The sequence below is a fragment of the Podarcis vaucheri genome (assembly GCF_965113315.1).
Source record: "Podarcis vaucheri genome assembly, chromosome: 8".
NCBI lineage: Eukaryota > Metazoa > Chordata > Lepidosauria > Squamata > Lacertidae > Podarcis > Podarcis vaucheri.
This window is the reverse complement of record NC_138766.1, coordinates 8,475,025-8,493,727: the sequence shown is the minus strand read 5'-3', so window position 1 is coordinate 8,493,727 and position 18,703 is coordinate 8,475,025.

Genomic DNA, 18,703 nt, shown 5'->3' with positions numbered 1-18,703 from the left:
TGTACCAGAAAAAATAATCCTACACAACTTAACCATATACCCTGTCCTGCTAATACACACCAGAATATAACTTTATATCAAGCATTCCGAAAGATGTGAGACATACTTAAATTAACTGTAAAATCAATTGCTCCTTTTTCAAAATAAGCAAGTGTTTGTGGAACTAAGTATAGCGCCAAGAAAATAGCAGACCTGAATCATTCACTTATAACAACAAAGTTCCACATTTTCTTTGGTGAACTCTTATTCCTGTGGTAATGTGCCTTGATATAGATGGTTGTCTAATATCTTCAACTGCTCTGCATATTCCGGCAGTGAAGAGATAGAAAGATAATTTATTTCAGCTAACTAGCCCTTCGAATCACCAGTGCCTTGTTCCCATAGCTCTCCGTGCAATGCAAAATTTGAACCGGGTCAGTAGCACTAGTGGAACATTGTGAGTCGTAATGTTGCACTAGCAAAGAAATTCAGGTCTTGAGCAAGTTGGACATGAGAGCGGGCGAGATGGACCAAGAAAAAAAAAAGAATAGCAAAATCATGTGACCCTGTCCATGCCAAGAGAATCAACTTATTCTCCCCTGCCCCACGAGTGCAGTCTTGGGACGATAAATAGTAAGCATTAACCCAAAGGCAGAAATACTGACGGCCGAAGCTCCAGCAGAATGGAAGTGGCACTGCCACACCGTACACTGATCAAGGCAGATCCTGTCCTAGCAAAAGCCACAGCATGTACATGGTCAACAAGGGGAAGGAGACAGAACTGTGAGTGGATAGGGCACTAGAAAAAGGGCCTCTACAGCAATCAGAATTACAAGAATAGGAGAGCTGCTAAGTTGTCTGCTCAGATCCTTGAAGCTGCATGTTTGTCCAAAAGGAATTTTGATTCATCAAAATCAAAGTAGTTCTGTGTGTTTTTGTAACAGCGCCCATTCCCTTTCTTCAGATTGCTGAGATGTTTTGAATGTATGTTTGCCTGCAAACTACTTAGCTGCTTTTAGACACGGTGTGCTCATAATAATTAGTAATAATCTTGACAGCTTGTCAGAGAACGTTTTAATGTCATGATTTAAATTTTGCTTGTTATGCACAGCGCATGCTAATACACCAACAGCTTTACTTTCCCCACCTTTTTCCTGAGTTTTGTCTTTCTTTTTACACACACACACACACACACACACACACACACACACAGAACTATAGCTTTCATTATGCAAGCAACAATAAGTTCTGAACTTCCACTGTACATCTCTTCCCCTCACTTTGAGAACTGCTAAAACGTGAAGATCAACATCGGTGTTTTGTCCCATGTTCGGAATTATGTTCCTGGCTTCCACTGCAAAATGAAGAAAAAGAAACCTGCCGCAATAATTACTGTAGGAATGTGATTGCAACAGTAAACAACGATATGCTATAAATAGTGATATATTCAGCTGAAAAGCAGCTGTCTCCTGGGGGGACATTTTATTGATGGAAGTCATAAATCTATAGGAATATGTATAAGTCATAATAACCATGGCACATATAAGTTGCTTCCACACTAGAACTGCTATGTGCTGCTGAGATGTTGCAATGAACTGTTTGTGGGATTAAATAGGTGGCTCCTTATACAACTTAAAATAGCACCATATTCCCCATCCGTGCCCTTCCCCGTGGACAAGATCGTCCTATAATGTTTACAGGGACGCAGGTGATGCTGTGGTCTAAACCACTGAGCTTCTTGGGAAGGTCGGCAGTTCAAATCCCCGCGTCGGGGTGAGCTCCCGTTGCCCTCTCCCAGCTTCTGCCAACCTAGCAGTTTGAAAGCACACCAAGTAAATAAATAGGTACCGCTGCGGCGACAAGGTAAATAGCATTTCCATGTGCTCTGGTTTCCGTCATGGTGTCCCATTGTGCCAGATGCGGTTTAGTCATGCTGGCCACATGACCCGGAAAGCTGCGCACAAACGCTGGCTCCCTCGGCTTGAAAGTGAAATGAGCACCGCAACCCCATAGTCACCTTTGACAGGACTTAACCATCCAGGGGTCCTTTACCTTTTACCTTATACTGTTTACCCACAAGTAACTTGTACTCAGCACAGATTTTGTCCAGTGTTAAGTCACAGCTCTCCCCACCCCACCTCCCACCCCCTGCAGATTCAGGGCACCTGGAGGGATGAGTGATAAATTGTCACTTATTTAGTTGGTTTCTGCTGTCTTGGGGCGATGAGACTTTAATTACCAATGTCTTTATTTCGGGGGGTGCAGGTGTTATAGCGGTACATAAATTAATGATTTCACCGCATTTAATTTTGCTTACTTGAACTTCCACATTCAGGTTTTGTTTTTAGTTTCCTGCTTCATCAGACTATTATCTTTCCTGAGGAACTTAGGCAAGCCAAATTGCTAAGTATAAAACTAACAGACTAATTTCATTATCATCCTACATGGGCTTGGGGAAGGGCTGGACATTTGGAGGTACTTAATTTCTCATTCATTTCCTTCCTAATCCACTTGTCAAGTAGGCCAGGGAATTACAGTATAAATAACCCATGTTGTTATTTACACACACATGCACGGACAAAAACCATTACTAGCAGGCAATTCTGTAGCCGTGGGGAATAAGAAGGCGGATTAAAGTCTTCTCAGGTAAACTTTCTGCCTTCCACTAATCTGCAGAAAGTATCATCACAAGCAGGGACCATTTCACCCTGGTGGCAGAATCCCACAGAGAAATGCCCTTGTAGGGCACCCCAACTACCCCTGTTGCCAGAGAAGCAGTGGCTTCCGGCAAGAGCTTGTGGGACTCTCACAAGATCTCACCAGAAGCTGCTGCCGCACAACTTCAGTAAGCAAGGTAGAGGCAGGGCTACAGGGACAGGCCATCAACTATGACATGGATCACTCCCTGGTGGCGAGCAAGACCCTTCTCCAGCCAAAGAGGACCCATATCACAAAGCAGAAAGTGGCAGCCTCAAATCAGCACTGCCAGAAAAGTCATACCTGAACTTTGTAAACAGTTCTCTGATTCTGTTGAACAAACTCTACTGAAGCACCTCCATAGGCACATACCTCCACATGTGGTGGGAGTGCCCCAAAATCCAACTATTCTGGACAACAGCCATATGAGAAATATGTAAAATAACCAAGCAAGTATTAGAAATCACCCCAGAATTGGCCTTACTAAACATCTTCCAAGACAATAATTCCCATTTACACCACAAAGAACTCATAACCCACCTACTTTCAGCAGCCAGAAATGCCATAACCAGACATTGGAGAGACCTGTCAGGAGTAAGCATGGACCAATGGTACCGAATAGCCTTACTAGAAAAATTAACCAATAAACCAATAAACGCCTTCACCCCGGTATGGCTCTCATTTATCACATACACAGCCCAACAGGACAATGACAAAAATCCACCAACAGCATACAAATCAGTATGGCTAACCTGATCCAAAACACCCACCCACCCACCTCATGCATGAAAACAAAGACCACCACAGCCAACCACAAATGAACAACCACACCCTAGGCTAACCCCAACCTCTCTCACCACCAAAGGAACACAAGTGAATAGCAGAGAACCTGCACAAAACCCCACATATATTAAGTATAATACAAACATCGCCACCCGATCCCACCCCCACCCATCTTCCCCCCCTTTCCCCCTCTTCTTCCTAATGTCTCAACAAATGAAACTGATCTGTAAAAAATGTTACTTGGAGGAAAGAGAGAGAGAGAGAGAGAGAGAGAGAGAGAGAGAGAGATTGCACATACTTTTTTAAACCAAGAAAATCTTTAATAAAAATACATTTTTTAAAAAAACCTCTACTGCCCCAGAGGCAGAGTCAAAGCAAGGTGGAACCACCTCAAAGAGGAAACCTACAACACAGCTATGAACTCTTTGGCCAAAAGAGAGCAGCAGATCCCCAGCTGGTTTGAGGCTGGCATGAAGGACATGGAGCCTGTTATCACTGCAAAGTTCACAAAGCTCTTGTGAACTACAGGTGTGCGCCTTGTGAGAAGACACTTGCTGCCATATGAAAGAAGGGATGTCCAGAAGATTGCTAGATGATGTGCCAGTGACTACTGGCCAAAGCTGTGTCATTCAACTTGCTGCTGACCCTGGCAGCACTTGCAAAATGTACGAAGGTGTGAGGAAAGCCTTTGGACCAACAGTCAGAAAAACTCCACCTCCCAAAACCTTGTCTGGAGAGATCATTATAGACCTCAGCAAGCAGTTGAAGTGATGGGCAGAGCACTATCAAGAACAGTCCTTGTGGAAAACCATGGTCTTCGTCACAGCATCCAGACTTTGCCTGTCTTAGAAGAGCTGGATGTACTGTACCTACCTAACTCGACAATGCCATCGACTCTCAGGCATGTGGTGAAATCCCAGGAAAGAACAGAATCGCAACAGAAGAACTGAAAGTCAGCCTCAGTTTCTTCCTCATAACACCCCTTCATGAGCACCTCTAGCAGTTTGGGGAAACAGGATCCATGCAACAAGACACACTCAACTCCATCATTGTGACCCTCTACAAGAACAAAGGTGGCCGCCACGACTCTAACAACTACTGTGGAATCCATAGGGAAAGCCTTTGCCTGTGTAGTTCTCAACAGATTACAGTCACTCGCTGACACGGTCTATCCCAATTCACATTGTGGCTTTAGGGCCCAGAGGCCAACAGTTGACATGATTTTCTCCCTGTTCCAGCTGCGGGTGAAATGCAGAGAGCAGAGACGCACCCCTTGTCTGTTTCATTCATAGACCTGATGAAGACCTTTGACCTCGTCAGACAAAAATGACTCTTCACACTGCTCAACTAGATAGGATGCCCATCTAAGCTCCACAAGATGATTGTGTTCTTCCACAAGAACATGTGCAGCACTGTCCAGTATGATGGCTCATTCCTCAGATGGCTTCTCTATAAAGAGTGGGTGTCAACTAAATCCAGGAGGTTTCTGTGTTTAATCAAACATTGACTAATTCTAACTTTTACTAAATCATAAAACATTTAAGGGGATCTAGTCCCAGCCCACAAACTCATAACATCACCCCCCCTTAGAAAGAGGCATCTCATCATAGATGTGTAAAAGAATACCATAAAAGTTAATGAGGGCATTTAAAACAGATCATAAAATAGATCATAACACAATGGCACTTTTACCCATTCCTTCCAAGCAATCTCCTGTCCATTGAGAATTCTCCAGGCCACCTGTTTCCTTCTTGTTTGAGACTCTGTCCTGTCATATGGTGCCCAAAATCTTCCTGACACAGCACATATGGAAGGCATTGAGGCATATGCGAGTTGCCCACAATTTACTTCCATAAAGCAGCGTGCTCAGTGCATAGGTTTGGTAGAACTTCATTGTGGTGTTGGTCATTAGCATTCCATAACCTTTTAGAGAGGTGAACCATTGCTATACCTGCCTGAACAATATGCTTCTCCAGCTCAGCATCAATGCAGAGGTTGCTGGTTATGGTGGAGCCCAGACAGGCAAAATCATCTACCACCTCAGGCATGTGGTCACCAGTGGTGAAACATGGGGTGCTGGTGATATCCCGACCCAAGATTGACTACAGCAGACCAGCTTTCTTACGCTGTCTTTCTTACGCTGATTGGGAAGCTGATTTCCATGCAGGCTTGGGCAAAATGGTTGATGAGTCTCTGTAGAGCTTCCTCAGAGTGCACTGTCAAGGCTGCATCATCTGCAAAAAAAACAAAAACCAAACATCTTGCAGTTAAGAACCTGCCATACTTTTCTCTTGGCATGGAAATGTGCCAGCTTGAACCGATCCCCATTGCTCCTTGAATGGATGTACACAACGTCCGTCTTCAGTTGAGATGAAGGCGTATGAGAGCAACAGGGAGACATATTATGACAAATAGAGTTGTGGCAAAACCACAATCTCCTCAGCTTAATCCCTTATTTGTCTTCCCAAACTGAATACAGGCAACTCCCAGTTTAGGTGCATCTGAACAATGCGCAATCATGCACGAGCGCATAGTGCCAAACCTGGAAGTAGCCCCAAAACGTCATAAAGACATCATGAAAAGGAGAGGAATGGGGCAGGAGCAGAGTGGATAGCCTGTGAATCCAAAATACCTAAAAGTACCAAGTGTGTGTTGTAAAAGAGGAACAGAGACCAGGAACAGCTCTGGTGTCCCGAAACTGAAATTTGCTGTCCCAGCCCTCCTTTTGCTCTAACCCTGAGTTGAGGGCAGTTCTTAAGGCTCCAAGGGATTTATTTTAGTTCCCAGGATGAGGGAGCATCCTTCACATTCCTAGCGCTCTCCTGGGGGAGCTTGATTTCCTTTGTCAAATCTCTTTTACACGGGTGGGGACGCGGGTGGCGCTGTGGGTTAAACCACAGAGCCTAGGACTTGCCAATCAGAAGGTCGGTGGTTCGAATCCCCGCGATGGGGTGAGCTCCCGTTGCTCGGTCCCTGCTCCTGCCAAATTAGCAGTTCGAAAGCACGTCAAAGTGCAAGTAGATAAATAGGTACCACTCCGGCAGGAAAGTAAAAGGTGTTTCCGTGCGGTGCTATGGTTCGCCAGAAGCGGCTTAGTCATGCTGGCCACATGACCCAGAAGCTGTACGCCAGCTCCCTCGGCCAATAAAGCGAAATGAGTGCTGCAACCCGAGTCGGCCACGACTGGACCTAATGGTCAGGGATCCCTTTACCCTTACCTTTACCTTTAACAGGGCCGGATTAAGACGTTTAGAGGCCAATGGCACTTACAAGATTTTGGTGCCCTCATATATATCTAATTCAAAACATAAACAACAGCAAGCCATAAAATAATTAAAAAAATGAAACCTACAGCAAGATGGAAAATCTTTATTTTTGTATATTTGTATAAATAATATTTATTTTTGTTCATCTGCACTTTATGGTCCATGGTAAAGTTGGCAATGGAACATTTATATGATGCCCCCTTTCCTTTGATGCCCTAAGCATGGGCTTATTTTGCCTAATAGTTAATGCAGCCCTGTCTCCCAGTGTTTTGGATAATAATAATAATAATAATAATAATAATAATAATAATAATAATAATTTATTTATACCCCACCCATCTGGCTGGGTTCCAACTGAATATTAAAAATGATACAGCATCAGACATTAAAAACTTCTCATGCAAGCAGTAGTCTAAATCCTACAGAGGGCACCAGGTTTGGGAAAGCAATAGCATGAAGCCAAAGGGTCCAGGGCCATTAAGCCTCTCCACTTAAAATGGTCAAAGACCTGGAAACGATGCCTTATGAGGAACGGCTAAGGGAGCTGGGCATGTTTAGCCTGGAGAAGAGGAGGTTAAGGGGTGATATGATAGCCATGTTCAAATATATAAAAGGATGTCACATAGAGGAGGGAGAAAGGTTGTTTTCTGCTGCTCCAGAGAAGCGGACACGGAGCAATGGATCCAAACTACAAGAAAGAAGATTCCACCTAAACATTAGGAAGAACTTCCTGACAGTAAGAGCTGTTTGACAGTGGAATTTGCTGCCAAGGAGTGTGGTGGAGTCTCCTACTTTGGAGGTCTTTAAGCAGAGGCTTGACAACCATATGTCAGGAGTGCTCTGATGGTGTTTCCTGCTTGGCAGGGGGTTGGACTCGATGGCCCTTGTGGTCTCTTCCAACTCTAGGATTCTATGATTCTATGTGAGGGGGGGACGGTCCCTTTGATAGCCAATTTAAAGATGTTTATTAAAGAAGCTTTAAGTAGGCAAAAGGGGGAAGGTGCATGTAAGAAAAGAGCCCATCGCCACTTGAACAGCACAAGCACTGAGCGGCATGACTGTTGCACCTTCCTCACGCCACCCTCCCCAGATCTGAGCCTTGCAAGGCCGGTCAGGGAAGGCAGTGTGGAAATGCGGCAGCCATGCACCCCTCAATCCCAACCTATTGATGCTGCAAATAGGAAAGGCCAAAGTTGCTCCTCGTCTAGAAATTAGAATATTATTGTTGTTATAATAATATAATAATCTATTACGTATACCCCGCCCATCTGGCCGGGTTTCCCCAGCCACTCCAGGTGGCTCCCAACAGAATTAATAATAAATGTTGTTATTATATAAGTTGTATACCACCCTTCATCTGTAATTCTCAGGGGGCTAGGTAGGAAATAATGTAAGAATATGTCCTGGGGAAATAAATAGCTGATAAACAGCCAAATTACTGTTGCTTACAGAACCACTAAGAAGTGGGATTTGCCTTATGTGAATCTTGTACAGAGTGGGACCTCTAAATCCTTTTTTTATTACATTATTCTTTCCCACTAAAGTACCAAGCATCTCACAGTACTACCCACTACTGTAGCTAATTACTCCTGAATTGTTATAAAGAATCATCAGGATGATAATTAGTTTTAAATTTAGTTGCTGGGTTCAAGCATCTTTTGGTGTTTTATTAAAATGCAAATAAAAATGTATAAACAGGAAGATTACAAAGCAAAACGAGGATGTTAGAAAATAAGGTCAGTTACCTAAGGCAATAGTTTATAAAATATAGGCTAAACAAATACTGGTATTACATATTGGAAGGGTGAAACAGAAGAATAAAAGAACAAAAAAAACAAAGCATATTTCTGAACCGTGGCATGAATAACAAGGTAATTAATGCAAAGAAATGGCATTTTAATCTAGCAATTATTAGAATGCAATGTTTCTGTTCAGGTTCATTTGCGGTTTACTATCTCTTTTAATTATGTTGTAACAAACTTCTGTCTTTTATTATGGTTAAGATGCTCAATGTTGCTCAGTTTTGAGAACGGGTCTAGATTTAAAAGTCGAAATGCACCAGAAGAGACTAAGCTAGCATTGCAAAACATCTCATTTTTTAATTTAATTTCTCCTGCTGGATTTATGTCAAAATTTGAAAACATCTCCCCCACCCAAGAAATAAAAACTAGCGGTTAAACAGTTCAATTATAATATTATTTGCACCCTCAAGAATGTTTTTTGGGGTGGAGCTAAGTAGACAGACTCTGACACCTTCTCAAAGGAGGTTCCTTTGCACACCTGGGCACAAGGAAGGGGTTGAGGCCCAGTTGAGGAAATCCCACCCCCCAGGCACAGATTGGCTGCGTGGGGCCAGGTACGTCTGCCTGCTCAGCCATTATTGGTCTTGGGACCTGTCACTCTGCTCCAGTCTGGGGGAGCCCCACTGCCTTGCACTCCTTGTCTTGTGCTCAGCTGCTACCTGGCCAGGCTGAGATGGATGCAGGGTGTTATGTACTGAGTTGAAGAGGATCCAAAATGCAGCAGTCTGATTGGTCCTAGAACAATAGGATTCAGAATGCAGCAGTCTGACTGGTTCGCAGGAGCCAGCCAATCCAACTCCGGGTGGAAGTGAATCCGCAACCTGATTGGCCTACAGGAGAATCCCGGAATTAGCCAATCACGTGGGGCTCATTGTGTAAATAATGTACAGTGGTGCCTCGCAAGACGAAAAGAATCCGTTCTGTGATTCTCTTCGTCTAGCGGTTTTTTCGTCTTGCGAAGCAAGCCCATTGACGGATTAGCGGATTAGCGCTATTAGCGCTATTAGCGGCTTTTAGCGGCTTTTAGCAGCTTATCTGCTGATCGGATCAGCTGATAAGCGGCTTAGCGGCTTAGAAAAAAGGGGGGAGGGGGAAAAACCCGCAGGAACTCGCAAGGCATTGTCGTCTTGCGAAGCAAGCCCATAGGAAATTCGTTTTGCGAAGCACCTCCAAAACGGAAAACTCTTTCGTCTAGCGAGTTTTCCGTCTTGCGAGGCATTCGTCTTGTGGGGCACCACTGTATATAAAGCAGACATTTCGGGGGAACTTCCATTCCTCACTACTCTGAGCTGAATAAAGAGCATGAAATCCACACGACTCCGAGTACATTTCACAGGGGCAGGTGGCAGCCCCCACAGTGAGCCCGGCAGCTGAGGAGCTGGCCACAAAACTCCCCATGGCACTCCTGGGGCAAGGCAGCCTTCCTGGTGATGGGATGGGTGGAGGAAGGCAGGGGAGCAAGGGCCAAAGGGCAGGAGGGAGGTTGTGGACTTGGAGAGGGATGCATGTGGAGTCATGAAGCACCCCCTAAAAATAAAAACCAGGGACCCACTGTGCCTTGTCTGTCTGCGTGCAATCTCAGCCCAGGTCACCCACCCCCAATTCATGCTGCCGACTTTGCTAGAAGGCAAGGTGGACCCCCTTCAAGGTGGGCCAGAGTGAGGGGGGCTGGGCTTTTAACAACCCAAGACTCCCAACCATGTGGCTCTTCCATGTGGGACGGGCAGAGGAGATCCTGTGCAGGCCAAGACAGGGCATCTGTCTACTTCCAACTGGAAAGATTTGGCTGCTAGGTCAAACAGCTTTAAAAGCAGGCAAGAAGCATACAGACACAGGGTTGTCTTGCAAAGCCTGTTAAATGGCCTAGCTGAAATGGAACCCCTATGTTCAGGGGCAGTCTATATCTGAATACCAGGTGAGGGGGGCATTTCTGGTTCACTTCAGGCAGCAAAAGTTCTTAGGCCATCCCTGCCTTGCACCAAACAAAAGGATAAGTTGGGAACGACTCCTGTGTGGGGAGTCGTTCCTAATTGGACAATGTGCTTTCCTTTCCACACATTCTCCCCTCAGGTGTCCATTGACATAACTGAGTGATTAGTTTAGTAAAGTGTCCATGTGAGCTGTAAACATACTAAATTTATGTCCTAGGGATCCTAGTAGATAACAAATGTTGTGTTCCTCATCCATTTTGCATTCTGAAATGTCTAGCTTTTCAATAACAGTCAGGAACTGTGTCACATGTTTATTACAATGTTGGATGCAGGTGACGCTGTGGTCTAAACCACTGAGCCTCTTGGGCTTGCTGATCGGAAGGTCGTGGTTCGAATCCCGACAACGGGGTGAGCTCCCGTTGCTTTGTCTCAGCTCCTGCTGACCTAGCAGTTCGAAAGCATGCCAGTGCAAGTAGATAAATAGGTACCACTGCGGCGGGAACGTAAACAGCGTTTCTGTGCGCTCTGCTTTCCATCACGGTGTCCCATTGCACCAGAAGCAGTTTAGTCATGCAGGCCACATGACCCGGAAAACTGTCTGTGAACAAACACCGGCTCCCTCGGCCTGAAAAGCAGGATGAGTGCCGCACCTCATAGACCAGGGGTCAGCAACCATTTTCAGCCATATGCAGGTCCACCGTCCCTCAGACCTTGTGGTGGGCTGGACTATAGTTTGGGGAAAAAAATTATGAACGAATTCCTATGCCCCACAAATAACCCAGAGAGGCATTTTAAATAAAAGCACACATTCTATGCACATGTTTCAAGAAAGAAGGGGGAGTAAAGACTGCTAACAGAAGAGATCTCTGACAAAACAAGATAAGAATAAAACATGAGAAGATTCACCAAGACAAGGTACGGCAAATGACTGATGGGGGAGGGGGGGAAAACTCTTCCTTCTTTCCCTATGTGATTAAACAAGAATCCCTTCCCCTTATGAGTCAGAAATGTCGTTTTAAGGACTTAAGCTGTGGATTTAAGGCTGTGTGGAGATAAACTTTCGAACCAAAGCACGTTTTAAGAAGAGCGTGGAATGTGTAAGAGCTTGGGAATGACGCAGTTAAAAATGCCGTCGCCATATTGGGAAGTTCTGTCGGAGGTCTTGAGTCTGGGAGGAGAAAGAGAGAAATAGAGCTGTTTATATATTGTGGGTTAAACTCCTCAGTGGGACTTAAGAGCGACAGCTTTACGAGACTATGATGGAAAGAGTGATGTTATCTATGAAGGAGACGAAAAATGGAAACCATCTCGATTTGAGGATTGGAAGAATGGAAAATTCACACAGGACTATTATTACTATTGGTGTTTATCGGCTTAAGGAGACTATCAGAAGAGATCATAAAGAAAAAAGAGAAAATATATGAACAAGGTGTGATGTGGAAACAGCAAGATAAGATGGGATAGAACTATGAACTTTGTTTGGACTGATTTGGACTGATTGGGACATTAACGCAGCAGCAAGAAGATGATCAGAATCCCCCTTCGGATCTTGAAATATGGGTCCCCCCAACAAAATTTAAAATTCGGCTTTGTAATTCGGAATTTATGTGATATGATTTAATTTGATGTGATTGGCCAGTTAATAAAAAATATTTTTTTTAAAAAAAAAAAGCACACATTCTACTCATGTAAAAACATGCTGATTCCCGGACCGTCCACAGGCTGCATTGAGAAGGTGATTGGGCTGGATCCGGCCCATGCACCTTAGGTTGCCTACCCCTGCCATAGACACCTTTGACTGAACTTAACAGTCCTTTACCTTTTACCTTACCTTACAATGTTTCTTGGATTCAAGCTTCAGATAATGTAAATCTCTCACACTTGCTGGAGAATCCATATGCTTTTTCTAAGTTTTGGTACATCTGATCAACAGCCTCACCTTCTTTGGGAGGTGTCTGTGATATTATCTAAGACGATAGATAGACACTGCTCATTTGTTCTGCTGCTGCCAGAATTTTGAGGCCTTACCTTCACTGGATTTTGCTTTCTTAATGTGTTCTAAGACATATAGTCAGTCAAAGCTGCTCCCCCCACCTCCATCTTCTTGTGCTGCAATTGCCTTGGGTTACCTTAGGCAATTGGGGGCTTTCATCAACAACTGAATTGCTATTAGCCATTTTAAAAATCAAAAACCCCAACCTCCCCCCAAAAAACCCTTCCAAAAATTACCATTAAAAAATGCTTCCCCCCTCAAAAAAGTACAATGCAAAAATGCTAGCATTTCAAACATTATCAGGATGCAAAAATCACAATTCCAAAAATCCTGCCTGTACTGATTTGAAAGGTAATCCCTCCACAATAACTCAGCAGCATTACAACACAACACTGCCATCTGTTGCCCAAGATACAAATTGCAACAGCAAAACTTTTTCTTTCTTTACTACTACTACTACTACTACTACTAATAATAATAATAATAATATTCTAATTCCTAGATGAGGAGCAACTTCGTCCATTTCCCCTTTCATTGCCAGCGGGTGTTCCCTTCTGTGCTTCTCCCACTTTCTCACTTGTGAGTTATTTTAAGCCAATTAAGTATCAATGGGTCCTGCATGTAGATAACTGTGCACACCCTTTGTTTCTTACAAATGTTCAGGGCCCAGCTGTAAATTCTGTGAACCGCCCTGAGAATTATGGGCATAGGGTGGTATGCAAATTAATATAAATAATCAGCACACACCTTGGCAGTTTTCTGTTTTTGTGCAAAACTGAGGGATTAAAGACATCTCTATCTATCTATCTATCTATCTATCTATCTATCTATCTATCTATCCCTGACCCTGAAATAGTTATGAGCAGGATGAAAAAGAAATGAAAACACTGAGGAAGCAGTAGGTATGAAAAGAGGAATAGCAAAAAGTGATAATCTATCCTCCCAAAACATTGAAACAAATAATCTGTCACCCCAGATTTCCCCACCTTATTGCATTGTCCCTTTATTGGGTAAACTTGAATTTACCCAATAAAGCAGCATGACTAGTGATGTTTGAGGGTAATGTCATATGGACTATGCAAATTAAATGGGAAGGCAAACAGCTATAAATACGCAGTAAACTTTGGAGTTGAGAAACCCATATTCCATCAGCTTAATATCTGAGACACTGCAATGTTAGGGTCAGGGGTCAGGATCTGGGGGTTAAGGGTTAAAGGTTAGGGTTCAAGGGTCAGGGTTCAGGTTAGATTTAGGGTCAGAAACAAACTTAGGGTTTATGGTTATGGTTTCGGCCATGGTCAAGGGGACAGTGGTTGATGGTCAAGGTATAGGGATGAGAGATCACTATCAGGCTTAGGTGTCAAGTGTCAAGGTTAGAGTTAAAGTCACCTGCTTTGGGTGATAACTCCTGAGTGCCCCCAACCCAGAAATGCCTCAGGATAATACTCAACAAATATCTTGATTTCCATCGCCTGTACAATATGCCAAACAGACCAAAACAGCCAAACAAGAACTGTAGTACTACATTGTGCTTTCTCTAAGCCAACTTGTCACATATCTCCTCTTCAAATGCAAAACAGGCTCATCAAATGCCCACCTTTTTAGGATAATAGTTTAATTTCCTGAAATGGGGATGTTTGCTTCTATTGAATTGCTGTGTATTTTATTGCATGGCATTTTTCTTTTGGCAGTAGCTCTCTCATGTGATTGGCTGAGTCACATGGGAGAGGCATTCCATTCTGTTGTGACTCTTATTCCAGGAACTGTCGTTTTTATCAGCTTTTTCTGTTTCTTCCGTCTGGGTGTGCCTATGTGAGTAGAATGGCTACCGGGAGAGGTTTCCCTGGATGCTTCCGAGGGCGGTATGGTCTGTCTAGGAAGAAACCTGTGCTCTCTATAAGGAACAAAGTGAATAAGCAGGAGATTGTAGATATGTTCTTCTCAGTTATATGTTTTTGAAAGTAAAGTTCTTTTGAAAACAAAGAGACTGGACATATCATATCATATCCACACACCCCATACCTGAGAGATGGGCAGGACCTGAGCTCTGGCCTTCCACTCTCCAACAAGGGTCAAGGGTCCAAAGAGAGGGGAAGAGAGCCTTGATTGATCCCTCCCAACATCTGGAATCCAGACCAGACTTTTTATAGAGCTGGCCATCTTTGCTGATTATGAGTAAACCGAACAGCTATATTGCAATGAATAGGCTAGGATTAGTCCAGTTTTAGAGCCACAGGGCTCTGGTTTATTGCGTAGTCTTGTTCCAACCTTCTGCCTGCTTTCCCCCTACTTTTTTCAATATAGTTTCCTAATCTGACCACTGCAGTGTGTGTGTGTGTGTGTGTCTGCCAACCTCAGGGTTCTAGAATCCCCTTGTACCGAGACACATGGAGTCCATGCTATTGAAAGTTTCGGACCAGTGTTGTGAAAGTCCAGCATGCTCTTCTGAGATATGGGAGACTTGGGGAGTTTGGGCTGCCTTTACACTGTAATTTATAAGGTAACTGTCTCAGAAACTCAGGGTGTGTTGGTCTCCAGAGTTCCTGGCTTTTAGGAAGTTGGTGTGGGAAGTTCAGCCTCATTCAGCATGCTTAGCTCTAGTTAATGCATGAAGGGGTTAAGACCATAGAGTAAGCTGTTTTCCTAGACTCAGCTAGGTTACGCCCCCTCACCTTTAGTGATGAACAATTTAAAAAGTGCATTAAAACAGGATATTTAAAGGGTCTGTAAATGCTTTGCTGCATGTTTTGCTTTAAAACCTCTCCTGGGGCTCTCTCTTACTGGGGAGTATTCTGCCTTACATTTGGATCTAGGGATCCAGCAAATTCTTCTTTACTAAACTAATCAAATAACTACACAGGTTATGGGCTCAGAATGTGGAATCTTTTGTTGAGATTCTAGTGAGGAATATTATGCAGGGTTTCAGCTTGTTGAAGGAATTTAAAAACTTGTTTTTTTAGAGTGGAGAAAGATTTTTCTCCCTCTTCTGCAGTAGGCAGAAGTTTTTTTTTCTTTGTTGGAGATTTTTTTAGAAGTGTCTCTTTTTACGATAAGACAGCCAAAATCTTGTTGCTGCTCAAAGCTGCAGACTGCTTAATTTTACTCAGTGGAACAGGTTGGAAACCATTATGAAAGTAAGAGGCATTATAGCTTGCATTGAGGAAGAAAAGCCTAGAGCTGGTGCAGAATTAATAAAATGGGAACAGCAGAATGACATAGCAGTGTCTATTAATTTGGATAGTTTTTCAGACACCCAGATGGTCCACGCTAAACATTGCGATACTGCTACCGAGATGACTGACAATTTACCAGTCTTTCGTATTTACAAGCACACATTCTCATCCAGCTTGAAGGAACTATTCAAATTAAAGCTTGAGTCCAAGAAAGACTAACAATCATGAGTTCCTAGCCATTATTGAGGAACTTGAACAAGCAGATTTTAAAGTGGATGATGTACTGAGAGTCTGCTACTTTTTGGAGTAACAAAGGCAAAAGTAACCCTAACTGATGTCATTGTTCGTTTGAGAAAGGAACGAAAAACCCAATTTCAGAAAAAAGCCAAGGCTTTCAGATGTAATGAAGGAGGACAAATATCGAATTGTTGTGAAGCCCCAAACCCAGCAAAATCCCCTTCACTAAAGCAACCCAAGGGAATCAAAATAAGCTATTTTCTTTTGCACGGGAAGAGTCTAACTTTAAATAACTGTGATACAAAATCAAATAAGTGGTTAATTGATTCAGGATTTCTTCTCACATGGATTATGATAAATATTACTTTGGAGGCATTAAGAATATTAATTCATCAGTGGATGGAAGTATTCAACTGTTGATACCATGAAGATATTTAATTTAAATACCGCCCTATACCCGAAGGTATAGATATGCAGATCTCTGATTTGACCATCACAACCGACAGTTGACGGGGATGTGCCAGGGAAACAGGCAAGCTCAGGTGAAGAGACTTTGCTCTGGTTTTAATATTTCTAAGTATAAAATTGTCTTCTTTTTTGAAACTCTTTTTATTGATTTTCCAAGGAATGTAACAAAGAATAAACAATAACCTAACACAACTATTATGCTCTGTGACAAGCAAGATTACTATACAGTGGTGCCTCGCAAGACGAAATTAATTCGTTCCGCAAGTCTCTTCGTCTTGCGAGTTTTTCGTCTTGCGATGCATGGTTTCCCATAGGAATGCATTGAAAATCAATTAATGCGTTCCTAGGGAAACCGCCTTCAGACCAGGTCCGGGGACAGTCTGTCCCCGGACCTCTTCTGAAGGGGGGGGGGGACAAGGGCTTTTCTTCCCACCCCCAGCATTTTAAAAAACCCCAGGACAGCGGAGGACTTCTCCGCTGTCCGGGGCGATTTAAAAGCCCCTGGGAAGGCAGGCAGGGGGGACAAAGACTTTTGCCCCCCGCCCACCTTCAGAAGGTGTTCCCGCCCCCCCCCACCTCGCTTCGAAGCAGCGTTCCGAAGCCGGGCGGTGGGGGCAGGTGTTCCCTCCCCCCGCCTGGCTTCGGAGCACCGGGAGAAGCGATCTCCCCGCAGCCCCTTGCTTCAAAAGAGAAGACCCGCTGTCCCCGGGGCAAGCTTCGTTTTGCGAAGCAAGCCCATAGGGAAATTCGTCTTGCGAGGCAACTCGAAAACGAAAAAACCTTTCGTTTTGCGAGTTTTTCGTCTCGCGAGGCGTTCGTCTTGCGGGGTACCACTGTAGTATAGTGAAGTGGGTAGGGCATTTTGCTTGGTTAAATGCAGATATCTTGGCCTGGTCCTAATCCGAGTTTTGTCTGTGTTCTTTCTCTGAATAATTCATGAATTTTTAAAAATTTGATGACATCTGTGACAACTTAAATTTTGGGTATATATTTTAAGGCTTTTATTTTATTTCTTTATGTATATACGTTAAAACCTTTTAAAGTGTGACTGAATTTTATGTTACGTTTTGAAATCTATTTTGTTTTGTGCCCATGAGGCTCAACAAGTTTCCTGTAACACAATTTATTTGTAAGAAGTATAATGCTCTTCTTGCAAATGTTCTCCATATGTGACGAGGATGCTTAACAAGTCATGGGCAGAAATTCTAGCAGTAAGATTTGGCTTAGATTTAAATTAATCTTGTATAATTTTATAAAAGAAAGTCAGAGCTGTCTTTCTGGTTCATATAATGATGAAGTGAGAGGGTTCACTAGAAATGTTCACAGGCTTTCAAAGGAGAGAGATGCTGTCTCCTTCAGAGGAGGAACACCTTTTATTCTGGATGTAAAACCACTGAGGTCCAGATCTATTAAATATAGCAGTTGTTGGTAACTTTGGTGAAGAAGGAAGAAGCAAAGCCATGGAAGCTCCAGCTGGAGGTGAAGGCCTTCTCTCCTCAAGAAACTTTTTTGTCCAGGATTTGGGTCAGTGTACAAACAAGTATGGAATGAGTCCCTGCCTGAAAGCATGCATTTCTCTCACAAATTAAATGAGATGCTGAAGTAAAATTCAAATTGATATAGCCAGATATTGCCTGTCAGCAAGACAAGCTGAGAGGAAACCTTAGTATCATTCTTGCTGGGAAGAAAACTTTCCAAACATAACCCAAAATTGCTGGAGAATGGCAGTGCCTCTCTCCAAGGTGAAAACCAGACCCCTATAACTAGGACACTTAAATCAGTGTTTTTCAACCACTGTTCCGCGGCACACTAGTGTGCCGCGAGATGTTGCCTGGTGTGCCGTGGGAAAAATTGAAAAATCCGAAAGATTTTTTTTTTAAAAAAAAAAAGTCAAATTTTCGCCCACTAGGAGGGCACTGGACTGTGTCCACCCTATTTTCCATCCGTCCTGGGTGGGGATCAGATCGGATGGGATCGGATGAGAGCGGACAGGCGGTCTGCTCTCATCCGATTCCCCAGAGAGAACAGCGGGGCTCTGACATCTCCCTCTCCGCACATAGTGGTGGTGTGCCTCGTGATTTTTTTCATGAAACAAGTGTGCCTTTGCCCAAAAAAGGTTGAAAAACACTGACTTAAATAATGCCTGCTATATTGCAGCCATGCTGGGGAAAATACTGGAACACAGAAAGTGAGGTACAGTGGTACCTCGGCTTACATACGCTTCAGGTTACAGACTCTGCTAAGCCAGAAATAGTGCTTCAGGTTAAGAACTTTGCTTCAGGATAAGAACAGAAATTGTGCTCTGGCGGCACAGCAGCAGCAGGAGGCCCCATTAGCTAAAGTGGTGCTTCAAGTTAAGAACAGTTTCAGGTTA